The sequence below is a fragment of the Macrotis lagotis genome, chromosome X (assembly GCF_037893015.1).
Source record: "Macrotis lagotis isolate mMagLag1 chromosome X, bilby.v1.9.chrom.fasta, whole genome shotgun sequence".
In the NCBI taxonomy this organism is placed as follows: Eukaryota; Metazoa; Chordata; class Mammalia; order Peramelemorphia; family Peramelidae; genus Macrotis; species Macrotis lagotis.
The window spans coordinates 316,852,196-316,873,233 of NC_133666.1; the positions used below are offsets into that span (position 1 = coordinate 316,852,196).

The window sequence follows — 21,038 nt, forward strand, 5'->3', positions numbered from 1 at the left end:
ATCTCCTAATCATAAAAAATGACAAAATGTTATAACAGTGCCTAGTCAAGCCAAGTCATTGAATAAAGAACTGAATTATCTGCTTTTGATATCAAGTATTAAAACAAAAAGTAGGCACTCTTATAATCTTAATAAATAGAAGTTTTATGACTGTCTTTAACATTTTCTTATAAGAGAAGGAAGGCAAGAACTAATCACACTAGAAACAATATAAGTAATTATTCAAGAAACAATATAAGTAATTATATAAGCAAAAGCTTATTTGCAACTCTGTGTTACAGAAAATCAGAAAAGGAAAAAAAAAGTTAAAATAAAACTCAGTTGTTAAGGAAGTTTTTGGCAAGGTATCAGAAACACAGAAGCTCAGAGTGAAAAGTTATATCATAGGTTATTAGTATAAGTCTTGGAAAAGTAACTAATTACTCTATAGGAGGCAGGTGCTTAACTGGGTTTTGTTTAAAGTATTTCAATGAGAGAGAACCCACTATCTGCCTCAAAAGATCCATCTTAGTATGCATCTAACTCTTATAAATGATACTTTGTAATTCTGTATTTATTTCTTTAAAACATAAACACATTGCTCCTAGTGACGTCAAGCAAATTAAGGTTAACCTCTCATATAGGTTTAAATACTTGAAAACAGCTATCATACATCATTGGTCATGGGCAACATTCGAGAGAATAGTTTCAGGGGAAATATAATGAGATGGAAATGAAAATAGATGGGGGGTAGGTTAAACAAGGGTAATTAGTTGCTGACTAAATTGAGAGGAAAAATATAAGTTGTACTTTTAGAAACTGTATAACAGTGAACAAAAGAGAAGAGAAAGGGGAGATGCTATAGATAAAAAGACTTGTAAAAGAATGGGTATGTTTGATAATACACTATTGGAACTTCCTGGAATCTTCTCTGAATCTTATTTATGACAGTGAGTTCATATTCTGTATGAGCTAAAGGAACAGACTTAGAGGAAAACAAAACAAAGCAAAAGTTTTTTTTTTCAATTGTAGATGTTTGTCCTTTAATGATCTCTACATTTCATGCTTTGAGCAAATCTAGTGATTTCACTGTCTATTTTTTTCTCTTTTCGTGAATGTTTAATTCTTCCCTCTATCTCCATTTCTCTCATGTTTATTGATTTTGCTTCTTTTATCACTGGCCATTGACTTGTGGTGTCCATAGTTATGCATAAGTAGCATTGATCCTAAGGGAATGACCCTCTAATGGGTGTCAGCTAAGGTCAGGTACAGAGTATGGCCTTTTCTTGATTTTTGTTAATTTGGTTTATTGGAATTTTGCTGTTCTCAACTTCAGATGGGGAAACAGATTGGTTATAGAATGAGGAAAGATTTTTAATGAATTTGTTATTTGAACTGGTCACTGTCAAGGTGGCTTTACTCTTCTCTTTCTGTTCTTGGAGGGATAGTGTACCCTGTCAGGACACACTTGGCTTTGGGTTATTGCTGTCAAATAGTACTTTGCTCTATTTGGATGTTTGCTGAGGATACAGATACTAAGATCAAATCAATTTGTGGAGCAAAATGTACAGAACTATTTCCATCAAAATATAAATGGTCTTCTGCTGGCTACTTTACCTGGATAAAATAAAGAAGGGGAATAAGGGAGGATTATTGAGACTTTATTAAACTTGGGGTTTCCAAGAGAACCTAAATAGTATGATTTTCAAAATTTTCATCTATTAAAATTACTGAGTTATCTTAAAGAGAAAATCTTACAAAAACTTAATTGAAATATTCAAATATTTGTCCTATTCAAGTTTTCAAATTTCAAGTTTTGGTCCAGAATGTTTTTTTATATTTTTTTAGACTTTTTAAAAAAGTGTGAAAAAATAGATGCTCATACCTTGTTATTAGCAAGAAAAAGGAATCTGTCATAAACACATCCATTAGTTGCTAACCCTTTGTCTAATAGGTATTAGTTGTGTGATCTAAGACAAATCACTTAACATAACTGGGTCTCAGTTTCCTTTTATTTAAAAATAAGGGATTAGAAAAAATGCCATCTGGTGTCCTCTTTCTATTTTACATTTGTACCTTTTTGATCCTGTGAGCTTATGACAATTTAATTGTCCTCTCATTTATATTCAAAATTCACACATCAATGGAAATGGAAAAAAAAATTGCCAATACCTGATTCTGTCCCTATTTTCCCATTCACACTGGTATATTAGGTACCTTTTGACCCCATGTGGAAAAATATCTAATGTTCAGGAATAACAGGAAGAAGAGATTTATTTTCTGCTTTGAGAATGAAGAATGTTCCCTCTCATTGTGGAGTTTAAGCTTGCCCTCCATGGATGCAGTGTGCTAGCTGGATATTTTTTGGCATGATTGGAACACATTTGGTGTGTACAGCACATAGGTTGGAATCCTCAAATAGGTCAACCATGAGCTCATTAATTTTAGGAAAAAAAACATTGATAGACCAAAATAATGAAGAGTGGAAAAAGTAGAACCATGAGAATTTTGTATATGATATTAAAATATTATTTTAATAACAATGTGGGGGTGACTAAGATGTTTTTACTATGATTAGTACTCTAATTACAGATGCTCTTAAGACATTATCAATAATCTGAGAAAGAAGTGATAACTAGATGTACAGAATAATTTTACATATGGATTTGGATATATATTTATATCTAATGGTAACCATCTCAGTAGGGAGGGGGTAAAAAGAAAATTACTTGATAAGATTATTATATTTTTAAAAGGAATATCAAGTTATTTATAATAGATTTGAAATTTCATGTGCAATCATCTATTTTTATTCAACTATATTATGGATATGCTTGCTATAGTTCATAAAATTAAAAAGTTAAAATAATAAAATGCATATATTTAACCTATGACTTGTGTTTTTTATATTGTAAAACTAAAATCTCAATCGCTTTATAATTTATTTATAATGTTTATTATGAACTTAAAATCATTAATAAACAAATATTTTGATATATGAAATAGTTATATGAGAAACCAGAGATCTGTGAATAGTTTGATTTTCAAGAAATATTTAAATGTAATTATATATATATGTGTGTGTGTGTGTGTGTGTGTGTGTGTGTGTGTGTGTGTATATATATATATATATATTTATATATATGCAGAGAGAGAGAGAAAAACAAAGGGAGACAGAGACAAAGACAGAGACATACAAATATATATGTGGATATATTCTACTTGCCAGGTACCAGAATTTTTCAATATATATATGTATCCTCTTCTGCATTTCTTGTTTCCTTCTTTGCATTTAAACTAATGTTTTATCAGTTTTAATTTTTGTGTATCTCTGCTCACTAATCTCCCGTTTTTCTAATGAATGATTTCCCTTGCAACAAATATGCATAGGTCATTTTATATTTACATTTCTTTCCAAATGTTTCCCTGTTTACTATACCTTGAACATTTTGATTGATCAAAGAAATAATAATGCTTAAAAGTTTAGTTCATGACCCTTCTTTTGAAACTTGTTTAATGGCTTTCTGCTACCTTGAAAATGTGGCCCATGCTCTTCACCATTTTTTTGAGTGAAAAACCCCTTCTGTCGGATTGATGAAACTTATGGAGCTCTTCTCGGGAAAATATTAAAAAGCAAATATTGCTGAAAGAAATGCTCATTTAAATAAAAAAGTTATTGTAAGTAAACATTCATTTTTTCACATTTCACTTCATAGACCCACCTGAAATCTAACCTAAGGACATTGTGGTAAGAACTCCTGCCCCAGATATAGTCTTAGTTTAGAGAACTTGTACCTTCAGAGAGACTACATTTAAAAGAAAATTGTTTGAAGACATAATGCTGAACATGCATGCTTTTTTATCTTAGCTATGAAAATGCTGCTCACATACTAGGTTTAGACATGAGAATAAATAATATTAATATAATAATTCAACTAGGTGGTACAGTTCTCGAGTCAGGAAGATCTGGGTTCAAATCTAGCCTCAGAGACTTATAAACTGTTTGACCATGCACAAGTCACTTAACCCTGTTAACCTCATCTTCCTCAACAGTAAAATAAACTGTAGAAGAAATTGGCAAACAACTCCAGTATGTTAACCAAGAAAGTATGCCTAACTAACAATAAATAATATAGTCCCTTAATGTAACAAAGCTCTTTAATATGCATTATATTATTTGATACTTAAAATAGTCATAGGAAGATGGAAGTATCTGCATTATGAGAAATCATTGGGACAGAGAGGTTAAAAATCTACCAGTGGAAGCCTAGGGAAGTTAAGTAGCATTCTCTAGATTGTAATATGAGCAGATGTGAAGAGTGTTTAATGGAGAGATCTGATACTAAGTCTTAAGATCCCAAGTCTAATGTTATTTACTCTGCATTATACTCAGGTAAAAGTATTATGTCATATTGAATGAGGAAAAAAAGATGAAAATAACTGATAGAGAAAAAATCCATTCAATTTATTAAGAGTTTATTTGATGCCTAAATAGTGAATATAAAGCATTATTGTCATTACTAAAGATGCAAAGATAAATCAGTTCTTGTTCCCAAGGAAAAGGAGGACCTGAATTCGATTGCAGCCTCTGGCACTTGACAGGTGTTAGCTGTGTGACCTTGGGCAAGTCACTTAACTTTGCCTCACAGTCAGGGCTATTTCCACTCATCGTGATTAATATCTGACTATTAGATTTAGATGACTCTGGAGAAGAACGTGAGGCTGGTGACTTTGTACAGTACTCCTTCACTCAAATCCAATTTATGTGTTTATCATGCCTTCACCTTTCTGATGTCACAGTCTTCTTCGAGAGTGAATGGAAGACATCAAAAAAAAAAATCAAATCTTCCACTGGAACAGAAAGAATATATTTCAAAGTAAATGCAAAGTAATTATCAGGTAGTAACATAGTACACACAACTACTAGATTAAGAAAGACTTCACAGAGTGGGTGGCACTTAGTTTAATCTTTGAAGAAAACTAAGGTCTCAAAGCAGAGTTAAAAAAAGGAGAACATTCAGATCATATAGGGCGAACGATAAATGACATTAAGGCTGAAAATGGAAAGAAACATCTATAGAACAGCAAGCAGCTTTGTCCAGAAACATTGCTCATGATTGAATGAATGAATGAAAAATGCATTTATTGAGTGTTTCCCACATTCCAGGAAATATAAAATAAACTAGCATAGGTAGTCTAGAGACAAATTATAGAGGACTTTAAGGAGAAGGCTGAGGAACTTGTTTTTCATCCTGGACTCAATAGTGAGTCCATGTAGATTTTTGAAGAGGGAAATAACAGAGTGAGCTCTTTGCTTCTGAAAAAATTATATTGATAACTTTTTAAGTTAGTAGAAAGACTAAAAATGGAGAGAGCAAAGAGTAACCTATTGCAATAACAAGTATGATTTAAGGAGGATCTCAGGTTTGGTTCATACGAATAGAGAAGAGGCAAGAGATATGAAGAAAGAAAATTGAGAGATATTTATCTATATTTTCACAGTTTTGCCTAGAGTGCTAGTTGAAGTGTGACCCAAAATAATTGCCAAATCTGAAATTACCTGGGCCTGATTAAATGCTGACTCCAAATAGTCAACAAATGGTTTTGCATCATAAGTATTTTTCTGCTTATTCTTAACGGCAAAATGAGGACAGTTGGAGGACTTCTCTCTGACCAGCTCATTCAGCAAAATTAAGTGAACTTTATTTTATGCTCAAACAGTTTAACAATAACGTCTATTATGTGACTAATTTATGTCAAACTTGTCAAAAACATTTTGAGAGATAGAATAAATTCATTGTGGCATCAGCTGCCTTTTGCTTCAATATGCAGGTGCATATTTAAGTGGACAAAATATTGAACACATCTGTTAGAGGTTTTCTTTTGTGACTAACAAAATTTTAAAAATCCAACAATACAGAGTCAGAATTATACTTTTTAAACTTAACTTCTGTTTGCCTTTGAGTTTCTTTCATTATTATACGCAAGAAAGTCATGGCATGTAGACAGGCTTGTTTTCACTGGGTGGATAAGTTTTAAATATCCTTATATTCCTCCCACTTTAACCCTCTCCCTAATGAAATAAGTATCCCTAGGAAAAAAGGATAAAATATCAATACCATACTATCATGTTCATGGGCAAAAAAAAAGCCTACCAAATTATGAGATGCCCAGGTAATAGGTAATGAGGGTCAAGAATTAGACAGAAAACCTCAGCAAAATGAAACTGAGAAGTGGCAATGGTTGTTAGCTATTTGTCTCTCTATTGAGGTATTGAATTCATACATAGTTAAGTGGCTTATAAAAGAATTCAGAGAACACTAATTGTTAGTGTCATCTTCCTAGAGCAATACAAGAAGGGATGGGAAGATGCCCTGCCTTGTGTCCAGTTTCCATTGTGAGTATTGACTCATGTACGTGAGAGCCAACAAAATTTTTAAATTGGCTCATGCCAACTCCAAGCATCCTATCACATTAACATGTATTATTGTTTTCATGGCAAGGCAGCTGAAATATGCATAAGGGTAAAGCATAACAACTTTTTAAGAGGGAAGAAAAAGAAATTCTGGTGATATTTTCCTATAAGAATAATGTAGCAGCTAGGCACTTCTTTGCTAAAGAATACTATATTAGTTGCTGGCAGTGGAAATTAGTTTAGGACTTATCTGATATTTTTTAAAGAGAGTTCTTTGAGCGAGCTCTGATTTCATTTGTGGATGTACATCTTCACCAAAAATAAATATCCCTACATCACCAAAAATATGTTGGAATTCTTCCCCGGGTTCTTTGTCAGTATCATAGATATATTACCTAATAATTGTTGTTTTTATGGTTCAGTAATTCTTCAGACTTGTCCTACTTTTTATGACCCCATTTGAGATTTTCTTGGCAAAAATACTGTAGTGGTTTGCCATTTACTCTCTATCTTTTAGTAATGTACTCCCCCCTCCTCACAACTCTCCATTTTTAGCAAAGAAATACAGTCAAGATAAACAAGTTGATGTATTGAATATACCTGATAATGCATGCTTTGATCCTTACTTGTTGTATCTTACTTCTCTAAAACAGGGTGTGATATGCCCTCAATTATACCTCTAATGTTATTTCATATATTCAAGTTATTGTAGGCAAGATAATCTGTTGGCTTATAAACACAATCTCTCGTTCCACTAATCTTTCGGCCTCTTAGTTTTTCTGGAATGACTGTGTACCAAGTCATGATCTGCATTTTATGACCCTCTGCACTTCCTTCAAAAGTAAGAGCACTGAAAATAAATGACTCCTTCACTCCTTATAACCAGGACAACTCATTTATCTGAAGTTCTATTTCAACTACTTGGTACTGCCAACTAGGATCATCATCATCAAAAATAATTCTCTTCAAACCTATGGGAGGAGACTGTCACAGGTCCTGTTGGTTATTAACATTATTGTCCATATACACATACACAGCATCTGTCATCCTATTACAAAGGATAATCTTCCTTTGGAATCCTGTCATCCTGTTCACCACATGTCCTGATTTATCTGCCCTTGGAAAAGACATCTTTACCTCCTAACATTCACCTTTGGACATACCAGCCAATCTAAACACCATCTAGAATTCTATCCCTATATTCATGGCAACCTATCTCAAAGTGGTTCCTAGTCCCTAGATGCAATGCCTGAAAAATCCTTTCATGAATCTCTTTTGTCAAGGATCACTTATTGTCAACCCCAAGCTTTTTCACTAATTTTTTTTTTCTATCCCATAGATTCTCCACATGTAAAACCAGATCTGCTTCTTATCCCAAGGCTGGTAACACCATTGAACTACTCTCCTAATTATTAGTTTACACTACAAGGATTTGATTTTGTTTATTTGGATCTAATAGAAATGAAGACTTGAATTAAGCAGGAAAAAATTTCAATGTACTGAAAAGAGAAAGTCATTCTCTTTTCCTTTTCTTGACATTAGTACTGTAGAATGAGTATCAATTTCAATGTTAAATCTCATGTTTCATTGTCACCTCTAACTCCTGTGTTTTGCTTTCCTTTTACTTTATTTCTCATACAAGGGAAACAATAAACATTACACTTAAACTCTCCAAAGTCAACAATAGATAAAGAGATTAGGGGCATTTTCTATTCACCCTTTGAAACACACCAAGTTATCCACCAAGACCAGTGACTGACCAGTTTTGAACATTGTTTTCTGTTTTAAATACCTATGTGTACTTAGGGGTTCTTCCTGATCCCAAGTTCTGGGATTCAGAGAGACCAAAGAAATGCTGAAAATGTGGTGGAGGGGGAAGCAAATCACCATTTATTCTGCAGCTGTGTCAGTGGGGACTGTCCACAAATAAAGATCACAAGTATCCACTGATCTGGACTGTCTACCCACAGTGCAGGGCATTAAGAGGGGTATAGACCAAAGTCCATGTCAATTTCAAAGGTTACATCAATCTTAAGGCAAAAACAAGTGGAATAATAGTGACTAAAGGAATTCACATTCAGACCCATATATGACATTCAAATCCAGACAAATCATTTGTTTTTCCTTCTAAAAAATGACAAGAGCAGAAATCAAATTACCTCAAAAGACATACTTCTGTATTTGTGAAATGATAATTCTCCATTCCTTGGTTTATAAAAACATGAGCTATTGTTTTCTGTTTGTGTGCCCGAGTGTGTGTGTGTGTGTGTGTATGTGTGTGTGTTTGTGTGTGTGTGTGTTTGTGTGTGTGTGTGTGTGTGTGTGAGAGAGAGAGAGATAGAGAGAGAAAGAGAGGGAGAGAACAGAGACAGATACAGATACCTTACCTTAAATTTGTAAAGAATTTCTAACGTGTTAACCTTTTTCTGCTTCTGAATAATTATCTTCTTTTAAGGATGTCTCCAAGTAAGGGGGAGAATTAGCGTTTGTATTTTCCTTTCCCCCCTCTACTCTACCACAATGGATCTAGTTATACTCTTTTTAGGTGCATTTTTCCTGTTTAAGAGAAGACCTAAGGAAAGAAAGAGTGTTCTGCTCAAAGGAATGAATTTCCAATGAGGAAATTTCGAGTAACCTGGAGGACATAGAGAGAAAGAGGATCTTCTAGGCATTTCAAATCACACCATCTGTTCTGTCTTCATATGAAGTCAGCACTAATCAGTGTTCTCCTTAAACACCAATATCCTTAATTTTAAAATTTAAATCAGTTTTATTAGGATTACATCAGTGGAATCAATACTGTAGGTTCAAGTTGAATGTACTCAGAGAATCTCCAAAATGTAAGATACTCTTGTTTGCATAACCTGTCCAGTTTAAAATTATAATAGTCAGTCCAGGATTAGAATATACAACTCAGCAGGCAAAAGTCATTATAAAATCATTAGACTTATATATCATGGTTAGGAGGTCAACATACTTGCATATCATTGTACCAGGAGGAAAAGCATTTGCGGTCCCATCTTATTGTTATGTGCAAATGAGACCCTTATTAAGAATGCTAAATTTGAAATGAATCAAGGAGAAAGAGTCAAATTTGCCAATAACTTGCAGGAGGGAAGTTAAAACAGTGACCCAGTAATTATTTTTTGCAACCTTGGATAAAACCCACTATTTTAAAATGCATTTATAAAGCACCTAACTGTGTACAGCAATTTGTTTGTTTATTAAATCCTCCTCTGAAGTCTTACATATTAATGATTGGTCAGATTTGTATGTGCCATACTATATAGGGAGAGGATTGAAGAACTTTAAATCAGGTGTCCCAGGTTCAAGGTTCAGTTCAGGATGATTATTTGCTGTGTGACTATGAAGAAGTAAATTAAACCCTCTAAATCACAATATTTTAATTGAAAAATTGTGAATGATAATAGTTAAACTTCGTATATTAGCTTACAATCTACAAATGTTTCTATATAATTTCCCTACATAAAAGCAATGCTTCATAGATTTCTTGAAGACAAAGTAATGAATAAAACTTTAGAAACTATATAAAAATGATTTATCATTACATTAGTACTTCTAATGAATTGATTTAGCTATCAAGAGATTTAGCTTCTTTTCCTACTTTCTCTAATCGCTCATTAGCTCTGTTCATTTGATCAAGTTATAAACTCATTTACTGAACTGAAAATGCTAGATATAAGGTGTCATTCCAAGTTTTATTGGAAGTTTAAAGACATGTGAAACATCTGTCCTAAAGAAGCTATTGTGAGATCGAGAATATGCATACCTATATGTATATATTGTGTGTGTATATATATTTATATATTTATGTTTATATATTCATACATATTTATATAAATTAATATATAGATATATATTTATATTCATATATATTTATAATCAAGTAGGACAGTGTGATAGGTGAAATGAATGGTACAAATGAAAGAAGCAATATTTTTTTGTGGTCATTCAATAGCATTTACTGAGTGCCAGTTGCATTTTTTTTATAAATTGAAGGGACTGTCTATATTCTTTTTTACTTATATTTTATATTTCCAACTACATGATATGAAAATTTTCTACATTCATCCATATTCCTATGTGTATTTTAATGTTACAAAATTTCTTCCACCCTCCAGTCCCAACACCCCCTCCCCCACAGGGAAAACAATCAGGTTAATAACGTACATACATATTTGTGTTTACAGATTAGTCATTTTCGATATAACGAATTAGGATTAAGGTAAAGAAATGCAAGAGAAAAAAAATTTAAAGTGAGTGTACTGTTGCTCAGACTTTGAAGGACTTTTGCTTTGTTTTGTTTTATTTTGCTTTTCTTCCTCTGGATGAAGATAGCATTGTCTATAGCTGGTCTAATAGGGTTGTCCTAGCTCTCTGAACTGCAAAGAGGAACTGCATCCATCAGGGTTGATTATCTCATAGTGTTGTTGTTAATGTATACATTGTTTTCTTGGTTCTATTCCCTTTGCCCAGAATCAGATCCTGTTATTCATTCCATGCTTCTCTAGAGTCTGATCATTTATAGTTTCTTATAGAACAATAGTATTCCATAATATTCATGTAAAATAACTTGTTTAACCATTCCCCAATTAATGGGTATCTCTTCAGTTTCCTAAAAAGGAGTTGCTAAGAATATTTTGGAATATTTGGGACTTTTTTCATTGTTTGATTTGTTCTGGATATGTCTAGAATTGAAATTACTGGGTCAAAGGATATAAACAGTTTTATTGTTCTTTGAGCACAGTTTCATATTGTTCTCCAAAATGGATGGATCAGTTCAAAACTCCACCAGAAATGCATCAATGTCCTAATTTTCCCCCAATCTCCCTAATATTGATCATTTTCCCTTTTGTTCATATCAGTTTATGTGATAAGGGTGAGGTGATACCTCAGATTTGTTTTAATTCGCATTTATCTTATCAGTAATGACTTGGAACATTTTTTCATATGATTATATATAGCTTTAATTTCTTCATTTGAAAATGGTCTATTCATATCCTTTGACCATATATCAATTGGGAAATGACTTGCAACCTTATAAATTGGATGCAATTTTCTTTATATTTTAGAAATGAGACCTTTATCAGAATTCCTAATTGGGAAGATTGTTTCCCAACTTTCGGCTTTCCTTTTAATTTTGGCAGTATTGGTTTTATTAGTGCTAAAACATCTTCATTTGATATAGTCAACATCATCCATCTTGCAATTTTTAATGTACTCTGTTTCTTGTTTGGTGATAGATCTGTCCCTTTTCAAGACCTGATAGAGGATTTCTTGGTCTATTAATATATCTATGGTGTCGCCCTTTATGTCTAAATCCTTACCCATTTTGACCTTATGATGAAATAGGTTGTGAGATGGTGTCTATACCTAGTGTTTGCCATATTATTTCCCAACATTTTTTATCAGCAGTGGGTTAGTGTCCAAGAAACTGATGTCTTTGGGTTTATCAAACATTAGACTCCTATAGTCACTTACTATGGTATTGTTTGAACCTATCTGAATCCACTGATCCATTACTCTATTTCTTTACCAGTACCAGACAGTTTTGATGAGTGATGCTTCATAGTCTAATTTTTGATCTGGTAGAGCTAGGCTACCTTCATTCACTTTTTTCCATCAGTTCCCTTGCTTTTCTTAACATTTTGTTGAAGCAGACTAATTTTGTTACTATTTTTTCTAGCTTGATAAAATAGGTATTTATTAGTTTGATTGGTATGGCACTGAACAAGTAATTTAATTTGGGTAGAACTGTCATTTTTATTGTATTAGCTCGACTTATCCATGAGCAAATTACATTTTTCTAAATATTTAGATCAGACTTTATTTGGGTGAAAAATGCTTTATAACTTTGTTCATATAATTTCTGAGTTTGTCTTGGCAGGTAGATGCCCAAGTATTTAATATTGTCTATACTTAATGTAAATGGTATTTATCTATCTCTTGCTCTTGGGCATTGTGGTTCATATGTTGAAATATTGATGTTTTATGTGGGTTTATTTTATATCCTGCCATTTTGCTGAATTTCTTAATTGTTTCAAGGAGATTTTTTTAGATGAGTTGCTTAGGTTGTCTATTTATTCCATCATGTCATCTGCAAAGAGTGAAAGCTTTGCTTCCTCATTACCAATTCTGTTTCCATCAGTTTCTTTTTCTTCTGTTTTAGCTATAGCTAGTATTTCTAATACAATATTAAAGGTTAATATTGATAATGGGCATTCTTGTTTCATACTTGATTTTGTTGGAAACACTCCAAGTTTATCCCTAATAGATATATTGTTTGTTGATGATTTTAGACACATGCTATTTATTATTTTTAGGAAAACTCCATTGATTCCTAAAATTTCTTGTGATTTTAATAGGAATGGATGTTGTATTTTATCAAAGGCTTTTTTAGCATCTATTGAAATAATCATCTCAATCAATTTTGACATTAGTGCTATATACTGTCAAGAAAAAGGTATATTCATTTCTATCTCCATTCGGTTTTCTCCATAGGTCTATCATATCTATGTTTTCTAAGATTTCAAACACTTTCTTAACTTCCTTCCTGTTTATTTTGTGCTTAGATTTATCTAGTTCTGAGAGAGGGAGGTTGAGTTTCCCCATTATTAAAATTTTGCTGTCTATGCCTCCTTGTAATTCACTCAGTTTTTCCTCTAGGAATTTGGATGCTATAATGCTATAGCTTCATTACCTATGGTGCCTTTTAAGAAGATGTTGTTTCCTTCCTCATCACTTTTATTGATATCTATTTTTGCTTTTGTTTTATCTAAGATCAGGATGAGATAACTAACCCCTGAATTATTTTTACTTCAACTGAAGCATAATATATTTTGCTCCATCCTTTTACCCTTCCTTTCTGTGTCTCTCTCTGTTTCAAATGTGTTTCTTGTATAGAACATACTGTAAGTTTTTAACCTGCTGTCCACTTATGTTTTATAGGACAGTTAATCCATTCACATTTACAGTTAACATTGCTGTGTATACTGTATGTATATATGTATATATACATACAGTACATACCTCCATGCTCTTTCCCCACTTATATTTTTCTCTTTTCTTTCATCTTATTAAGGCTTACTCCCTTTCCCCTTTAGCTTCTCTTTTAAAATTTAACTTTCAGTTCATTTTTCCCTTATATCTTTGACTTCCATTTTCTCCTTCCCTTCTTTTCTCATCTTTCCCTTCCCTGTAGAATAGGATAGAATTTTTCTTGTTGTTTGTTTTTGTTTTTTTGCAAGGCAATGGGGGTTAAATGGCTTGCCCAAGGTCACACAGCTAGGTAATTATTAAGTGTCTGAGGCCAGATTTGAACTCAGGTACTTCTGACTCCAGAGCTGGTTCTCTATCAACTGCACCACCTAGGTGCCCCCCATAGAATAGGGTAGATTTTTAACCCCATGTGGAAATGTATCACATTCCCTCTCTGGGTCAAATCTACTTGATAGAATTTATTCTGGATTCACACTATTCCTTATTTCCCTCTAAATTTGTAAATCTTTGTGCCTTCTTCCCTCAGTATAATTTATGTCTCTCAAGTACTATTAATCAGGTATTATAAATCATAGCTTGCTTCATTGAATGTTTGATAAGCCAAAGTATTATTGATGTACCAAAGTATCATTGAAAACCAAATCATTTCATGCAGTATTTATACCCATTTCCCCAAGTATATTTCTCCCCCACCCTTTGTTAAGTAAAATATGGATTAAGGCCAATCCTGATTTAATTAACTCTAAGTATCTCACTACCCACCCCCACTCCATCTAGGGTAGTTAACTCCTTGTTAGTTAAAGTATGGATTAAGTCCAATGCTGATTGGGCTCTAAGCACTGGGACTCTCTTAATGTCTCAGTTAAGAACTTTAAAATTGATTGTAAGTTATGGGAAACACTAACTCCTGATGTCTCAATTTATGATGCCCTCATCAGAGAGAGTATGAAGCTTTATATAATCAGCAGAATTAGAGAAGGTCAAGTAAAAAGGAGTTACTTAAATTTAGAGTAAACACCCCTGCTTTTCATCATGGCTTTTTGTCTCAAACATTGTGATGTCATCTTGAACCTCTTCAATGGAGAGACAAATCCAACTACATCTATATCTTCTAAGTCCATTCTCTTTAATTATATTTGACCCTTTAATCATCCTGAGAGAAATACAATTCTCAATTATAGGAAGTATATCTATCCTTTTAGGGTTGCATACAATTTAATGGTCTTGACTATAATTTATTTTGTTTTGTTTCGACCTTCCTCTGTTCATTTACCTTTTTATGCATCCCTTGAGTCATGTTTGGCAATTGAATTCTCTATTCAATTTGGTTCTTTTTGTCAAGAAATTTTGGAGGTTTTCTACTTTGTTGAACATCCATCTTTTCTGCTGACAGTATATGCTGAATTTTGAAGCGTAATAAATTCTTGATTGTAACCCCATGTCCTCTGCCATCTGATATATGATATTCTAGGTCCTCTAGTCCTTCAGTGTTGAGCCTTATAGGTTCTGTGTGAGTCTGATTGTGGTTCTTTTGTATTTGAATTATTTCATTTATGCTATTTACACAATTTTCTCCTTTTTTGACAGTTCTCAAATTTGGCTATAACAGCTCTTCAAGTTTTTATCCTTGAGTCACTTTCTGGAGAAGTTTTGTGTATTCTTTCAATGGCCATATTATCTTCTTGGTCTTGGGCATTCAGACAATTTTCCCTGTCAAGTTCCTGCATGATGTTTTCCAGTTTCATTTTTTGATCTAGGTTTTGTAATAGTTCATTGATTCACAAATTAGCTTTTCTGTACCTGCTTTCCAGGTCATTTGTTTTTTTTCTAAAAGCTTCTTTACATTTTGTTCATTTTTTTCAGTCTTTTTATTTTGTTTGATGGAATCTTGTAGTCTTGTAGATTCATTTGTTTTTTTGGTTAAATTTTAAGTTTTAGGGTTGTATTTTCTTTATTTAGATTTTGTGTTTCCTTTCCCTGTTAGTTGTTTTTACTTTTAATGGAATAGATTTCTTTGCTCAATTTTTCATAACTTTCCTGCATGACTCTCCTTTCTTTTTTTTTTCATTTTTCTACTTCCTCTCTTCTTTTGTTTTTAAATTATTTTAATCTCTTTTGGATTTGGGTACAATTCATAATATCTTTTGAGGCTTCCCATGCAAGTATTTTTTCAATGATTTCTTCAAATGTGGAATTCTTATCATCTTTATCTGTGATGTGATTTTCTTTAATGAGCATTCTATTAGCTTTTTTGCTCATCTCTGTTGTTTTAAGTTTGCTCCTGTGATATAGGGAGAATAGAACAAATTTTTTCTGTGCTAGGGCTTGGTGTTTGATCCCTGGTTTTAGGTTTTGCTTTTGCAGAAGTTTATTTCCTCTCCTTTATGTCCAGATTCTGTCTATGCAGTGTTTTTCCCAAACCATTTCTGCCTTTTGTCCTATTATTTCCAGTGTTCAGACTTTGTTTGGGATTAGGACTCTCACTGCTGGCTTGTTATCTAACTGCCAGGACCTAGGTTGGTGTCAAGCTTTCTGGACCTGGACTACACTGTGACTTAGCCTCCTACTAGCTTTCCCCCTCTCCATTCTTGCTTCATTTTACTTCCCGTTTTCCTTCAAAGAAATAGATTTCCACTGAAGATCTTTCACAATGTCTATCATTAAAACATCTTTGGATCTTCTATTTTTCTTGGTGGGATCTGTAACTTTAGTGAAAGCACAGAGGCTTCATTTATTTTTGGTACGTAAAAACTCTAGTAACATGTTGGCTTCATGCCATCATCTTGAAGCAACTATTTTGTTGATAATTTTGTAAACAATAAACAGCTTGGAAAATGTTCACAAGAAGAAGAAATTATTTAATTAGCTGGAGAAAGGAGGATTAGTTAGCAGAAGTGGGAAACTTGATCTAGAATTTGAAAACTGAATAGAATATTTATAACACAAATGAATGAATTCCAGGCATTTCAGGCAAGGTGGTACTTTGTAGGAATAAATGTGTGAAAAGAGAAAATAATAATATTATTTCTAACCTCTAAAAATAAAACATACAATAAAAATTATCCTCATATTTCAATATGTTCTGAAATGTTCCAATAGGAATTCATTCTGTAGTTTGAAGGAAGTGATGTTTATAGCTTGCTACTGTTCTTAAAACCCTTTGTGGACTAGAGTTTTATTTTTATCTATATCCTTGTTGCTGAGAACATTACTTTGAATACAACATGTGCTTAATTAAGATTTGTTGAATCATGGGGGCATGCTACAATTTGCTCTTGGTTATTTATATTATAAGTTTAAATCTTATTTCAGAGCAATTTTGATAGTTAAGAGAGTATAGAAGCACTAGACCATGGAGATTGGAGGGGGGGATAACTGAACTGAAAGTGACTTCTACAGATGATAGAATTAAGTTCTAACTTTGCAGAATTATTATTTTACCCAGCTTTAAGAAAAGAAATTATTGATTGGAAATTCTTTTATAAATTGAAAATAAAAGTACTTTTGGTTGCCAAATTCTTGTGCAAAATTATAATTCTGGGCCACATGCCCCAACTATTCCTCAGTCTTTGAAGTAACAATATCAGGCTAAACTAACACAGTTATTTTTTAGGATTTTAATATTCCATTAATCTCAGTATTATCTTGTAAGATTTGAATTACTCTGGGACTAATGCTAATGAATATCCTGGTATACCTAGTAATTTTGGAAGTAGAATACTTGCCTAAGAAGCAATTTTTAAAGTTTGGAAATAAAGAAAAACATAGAACTCTATGATGAAGAGAGAAAATTCAGGAATTGAGTTCATGAGTAGCCTGCTTCATTACCAGTTTCCTGTAGAAGAGCCATTTCACCTTGAGACTTTCTATTCTGATAAAAATAAAGATCAAGGGATTCTTGACAAGAAAGAATTCCACCCAACCCTTAAAGAAATATACACATATCATCACACAGCTGTTTACAATAGGACTAGAATTATAGGCTACCAGAGTGAAATACAAATCTCACACCAAATATCCAGTTGGAAAAGGAAGTACCTCTCAGGGTAGGAAATCTAGTTATTATAATCATAACTAGAGGGTTTAGAGTCAGAAAAATATAATGCCAAATTTAGCTTCAGACACTATCTGTGTGACTGGGTAAATTATTTAAACTCTACTTTTCTCAATTTCCACTAATTTCAAAATAAATATCACAGCAACAGTTACCTCTCAGGATTGTTATAAGGTTAAAATAAGACATTTCTGAGGTGCTTAGTATAGTTTCTGGTATATACATTGGAGCTAGATAAATATTCTTCTTATTGTTATTATTATAACTTTGTCAGGACATTCAAAACTCTTTCCCCAGGTGTCAACATTTAGACATCACTAGTTCTTACCAAAGTTTCACTACCTCTGAAGACTGGAAAGTACCATCACATATCAGTTTGGTATTTCACTAGCCCATGCTGCATTAGAGTTTGGAAATGGAAAATGGTATTTGGAAAGGAGTAGGTAGAGAAGTTATTTCCAGTTTTTTTTCCAAATATGACTTGTTTACAGACTGTCTTTTTTTCCTGTCTTTGAATCCCCAGCACTTACCTTACTGCCAAGTGTATTGTAAGTACATAATAATTTTTTTATGATTGATGCTTTAGAAGAAAAAATAGTTTTTGCTCAAAATAATAATGATACTAATAATACACATAGTGCTTAAAATATTTCCAGTTAATTTCTTTCCAGAAATTTCTAGGAGTAGAAGCTTCATTGGTCCTTGACCTTACTTCTTGAACTGGACAAAATTTTTGTTAGAATTAAGTTACAATGACTGATCAGACCAATACGGGCTTAGAATGTTCTACCCTACCATTTCCATTTCTCAGATGAGAAACCTAAGAAGTTAAGTGATTTGCTCAAGATCATAGAAGTAATAAATATATTATATACTATACATGAGAATATGAAATGTAAATAGATAAAAGATAGATAAAAACTTATGCATAACACATACAAAGTAAGTACAATTAAAAGTAACTACCTTCAGATGGACTTGAAAAAATCTCATATTGAAAGATGTATTAAAGTTGAGCTTTGAAATTGATTATAAGGAAGCTTCTGGCCAAGATGGTGCAGAAAAGCCATCACTATCCTAAGGTCTCCTGGTTTTCCCTCAGAAGTAATATGAATCAGAATTCAAATCAACAAAATCTAGAAAGAGAAAAGGAGAAGAACATCTACCAACAAGGTCTGTCTCAGGGCAACATGGGTGATCCAGGGGCAGAGAGCAGGGAGCCAGTGCAGGGAAGGTGGGGTAAGACCCGGGACTAACCTCAGCACAGACATGGAAGGTTTGGTTTTGTGAGCAGGGAGAATAGCTCCAGTGAAGTTAGAGGGAGAGTTCCAGTACAGCAGACAGGAGAGCTCCAGTGTGATAGCTAGACTTCAATCCACTCCACTGGTCTGGAAAACCAGGGCTACATGCCCTGTATTTTCAGTGGAATCCCCATGTTTCCAGTTGAGCCATCCCCAAAAGCCTGTGAGAGAAAAGAACTTTTCTGAGAACAAAGTAACAATGCTGTGCTACCCCCTCCCCCAGGTTCAGGTGTGGGCATCAGATCTCTCTCAGTACTGAATGAATAAGGAGATTAACTACCTAGCACAAGGGCCCATTGTACATTGTTTAAGGATAATTCATACCCTGCTGCTTCTTCCCCCCAAGCCTAGGGAGTAGGCCACAAAGCAAGGTCAGAAGATACTCCAGAGAAAAGTTCTAGCACACCCTACTGGCTAGCCCACATGGAGTTACTACATCCAGTGAGAAAAGCCTCTACTGTTTTCAAAACCAAAGGTCTATGAACCAGCCTGTCCCCCAGGAAAATGAAGGTGGGTGGGTGGGGGGTCCATTCAAAGCTACCTTAAAGACAAAGACCCTAATTCCGAGAGAGCTAGAACTTTTGAGAAAAATATGAACTGGTCTCCAGCCCAGAAAGAATTCTTAGAAGAGATCAGGAAGGAGTTCAAAAATCAATTAGGAAAATTGGGAAAAGAAATCCAATAGAATATTGAAACCTTGAAGGAGAAAATTAACACCTTGCAATAAGAAAAAATAATCCTTGGAAAATACAAATGGAGACAGGAGGATGGAGGAGACTGAATTGGGTAAATTACATTACATGAATATGTACAAAAGACTATTGTAATAGAGGGGGAAGAAGGAAGGAGGTGAGAACCACCTGAATATTACTCTCTACTCTCATCAGATTTGGCTCAAAGAAGGATTAACATACACACAGTTAAATTAAGAAATTTATCTTACTTTTTCAAGTATTAAAAGGGGAAAGAGAAATGTGGAGGAAGGAAAAGAGGAACTAACAGAAGCAAGGGAAAGCATAAGGGGCAAAGGGAAAAGGGAAAGAAAAGGAGGGCACTTGGATATAAGGGGGATAACATAGTGATGCAGATGGTATTCAGAAGTAAAATACTGGGGAATATGGATAAAGAGAAAAAAGGGGGAAATAAAAACCAAAGGGATGATAGCATGGAGGACAACAAAGATTTAGTAATTACAACTTTGAATGTGAATGGCATGAACCCTTCCATAAAATATAGGGGAATAGCAGAGTGGATTAAAAAATAGAATCCAACAATATGGTGCTTACAAAAAACTCATTCGAAGGAGAGAGATACGTATAGAATAAAGGTAAAAGCTTGGAGAAAAATATATTTTGCTTCAGCAGAAGTGAAATTGGGAGGGGTAGCAATCCTTATCTGAGACAGAGCAGCTGCTAAAATAGATCTCATTAAAAGAGATAAAGAAGGAAACTATATCCTCCTAGAAGCTACCATAGACAATGAACAATTTCAATACTAAGTTTGTAAAAATTAAAGGAGTAATTAATAAAACTGAAGGCAAAAACCTCTTGAACTAATAAAACCAAGATTTGGTTTTATTAAAATAACAATAACATTGATAAAACTCTGATTAATTTGGTTTAAAAAAGATACAAGAAAAGCACATTCCCAGTATCATAAATGAAAAAAGTGAACTCACCAACAATGAGAAGGAAATTAAAATTATAATTTGGAATTATTTTGCCCAACTGTATACCAATAAATTTGATAATCTAAGTGAAATGGTTGAATATTTACAAAATTATAAATTACCCAGGTTAAATGAAGAGGAAATTAAATACCGAATTTCCCTAATCTCAGAAAAAGAAATTGAATAAGCCACATTGAACACCCTAAGAAAAAATCTCCATCTCCACTAGTGGATTCACTAGTGAATTCTATCAATCATTTAAGTAACAATTCACTCCAATTCTATATAAATTGTTTGGGAAAAAAATAGTTGAAGACAGAACTCTGTCTAACTCTTTCTATGACTTCAATATGTTGATGACACCTAAACCAGGAAAATTCAAATCACATATAGAAAACTATAGACCTATCTCCCTAATGAATATACATGCAAAAACCTTAAATAAAATTTTAGCAAAGAGATTACAGTGAGCGAGTTATCACTCCAGGAACAGATTATGGCCAAGGAGGATTTATCACATGAATGCAAGGTTGGCTCTAGTAGTATAATTGACTATTTCAATAACATACGTAACAGAAATCGTATGATTATCTCAATAGA

General features: G+C 33.3%; 1 protein-coding gene across 2 annotated transcripts in view; it reads left to right on the forward strand.

Moving 5' to 3' along the window:
- RIT2 (Ras like without CAAX 2) overlaps positions 1 to 21,038 on the forward strand; it is a 548,346-nt gene that overhangs the window by 431,423 nt on the left and 95,885 nt on the right. The gene's annotated exons all lie outside the window — the stretch shown is intronic.